This window comes from Salvelinus sp. IW2-2015, unplaced genomic scaffold (assembly GCF_002910315.2).
Source record: "Salvelinus sp. IW2-2015 unplaced genomic scaffold, ASM291031v2 Un_scaffold3072, whole genome shotgun sequence".
Classification (NCBI taxonomy): Eukaryota; Metazoa; Chordata; class Actinopteri; order Salmoniformes; family Salmonidae; genus Salvelinus; species Salvelinus sp. IW2-2015.
Window position 1 is genome coordinate 17954 of NW_019944363.1, and position 2224 is coordinate 20177.

At 38.7% G+C, this 2224-nt stretch overlaps 1 long non-coding RNA gene across 2 annotated transcripts in view; it reads right to left on the reverse strand.

Moving 5' to 3' along the window:
• Positions 1-1045: 1045 nt before the first annotated feature.
• LOC139025691 (uncharacterized) overlaps positions 1046-2224 on the reverse strand; it is a 1427-nt gene continuing 248 nt past the window's right edge. For both annotated transcript variants that reach the window (XR_011477303.1, XR_011477302.1), the window contains exon 2: positions 1046-1310. This is a non-coding gene — a long non-coding RNA (uncharacterized lncRNA). The remainder of the gene's footprint in view (positions 1311-2224) is intronic.

A 2224-nucleotide genomic window follows, 5' to 3' on the forward strand; every position in this document is an offset into this window, starting at 1 on the left:
TACTATAATACAGCCCAGGTATATTATAATTCAGATCAGGTCTATTATAATACAGGCCAGATCTACTTTAATACAGGCTAGGTCTACAGGGCAGGTCTATTCAAATACAGACCAGGTCTATTATAATACAGACCAGGTATATTATAATACAGGCCAGGTCTATTATAATACATGCCAGGTCTACAGGCCAGTTCTATTATAATACATGTCAGGTCTATTGTAATACAGACCAGGTATATTATAATACAGGTCAAATATAATACAGGTCAGGTATTTTATAATACTGGCCAGGTCTATTATAATACAGGCCATGTCTACAGACCAGGGATATTATAATACAGGCCAGGTCTATTATAAAACAGGCCAGGTATATTATAAAACAGGCCAGGTATATTATAATACAGACCAGGTATATTTTAATACAGGCTAGGTCTACAGGCCAGGTCTAGTATAATACAGTTCAGGTCTATTATAATACAGGCCAGGTCAATTATAATACAGGCCAGGTCAATTATAATACAGGCCAGGTCTAGTATAATACAGGCGAGGTCTAGTATAATACAAACCAAGTCTATTATAATATAGACCAGGTCTATTATAATACAGGCCAGGTCTAATACAATACAGGCCAGGTCTACTATAATACAGACACGGTCTACAGACCAGGTCTATTATTTTACAGGCCAGGTCTATTCAAATACAGACCAGGTCTATTATAATACAGAAAAGGTCCATTATAATACAGGCCAGGTCTAGTATAATATAGGCCAGGTTTATTATTATACTGGAAAGGTATATTATAATACAGGCCAGGTTTTATATAACACAGTCCAGGTCTATTATAATACAGACCAGGTCTATTATAATACAGGCCAGGTCTATTATTATACAGGCCAGGTATATTATAATACAGACTGGATGCAGTATATCACAGTGCCACCCGTTTTGTCACCAAAGCCCCATATACTAGCCACCACTGCGACCTGTACGTTCTCGTTGGCTTGTGTCGTGGAAAATCATTTTCAAATACAACGCTTACCAGAACTTTTAAAATCAAACATGCTCTTTATTACAACTGTACAGCCAACTGGCATGTCCCCGCAGAACACACCCCGCGGAACACACACTTTCTCAGAACTCCAGCTACTCTATTTATACACACATAGTATTGTCCGTCCCCTATGAAGTCATTCACCACCATCTGCTTTCAATTTGTTTATAATAGTGGCCGGACCCTTTATCCCAGTGTGTCCAATTACCTCTAGGCGCCACTCTGTCTGACATGTATGTTTGTAATGGAACCACAGTTTCTATCATGAATGTGCACGCACAGTTTCTATCATAATGTGCACCACAGTTTCTAATAATTAGTGCACCACGTTTCACGAAGTGTGCACCAGCAGTTTCCAGAATTAATGTGCACCACAGTTTCTAGATTAATGTGCACCACAGTTTCCAGAATTATGTGCACCAACAGTTTCTAGCATTAATGTGCACCACAGTTTCCAGCAAGAATGTGCACCACAGTTTCCAGAATTAATGTGCACCACAGTTTCTAGCATTAATGTGCCACACGTTTCTATCATGAATGTGCACACAAGTTTCTATCATAAATGTGCACCACAGTTTCTAGTATTAATGTGCACCACAGTTTCTATCATGAATGTGCACCACAGTTTCTAGTATAAATGTGCACCACAGTTTCTAGCATTAATGTGCACCACAGTTTCTATGATATGTGCACCAGTTTCTAACATGAATGTGCACCACAGTTTCTATCATTAATGTGCACCACAGTTTCTAGCATTAATGTGCACCACAGTTTCTAGATTAATGTGCACCACAGTTTCAGCATTAATGTGCACCAGTTTCTAGCATTAATGTGCACCACAGTTTCTAGCATTAATGTGCCACCACAGTTTCTATCATGAATGTGCACCACAGTTTCTAGTATTAATGTGCACCACAGTTTCTAGCATTAATGTGCACCACAGTTCTACATTATTGCTCACCAGTTTCTAACATGAATGTGCACCACAGTTTCTACATTATGTGCACCACAGTTTCTAGTATAATGTGCACCACAGTTTCTACATTAATGTGCACCATTGTCTAACATGAATGCACCACAGTTTCTATCATTATAGTGCACCACAGTTTCTCAGCATTAATGTGCACCAGTTTCTAGCATTAATGTGCAGCACAGTTTGTTATTATCCTTTAA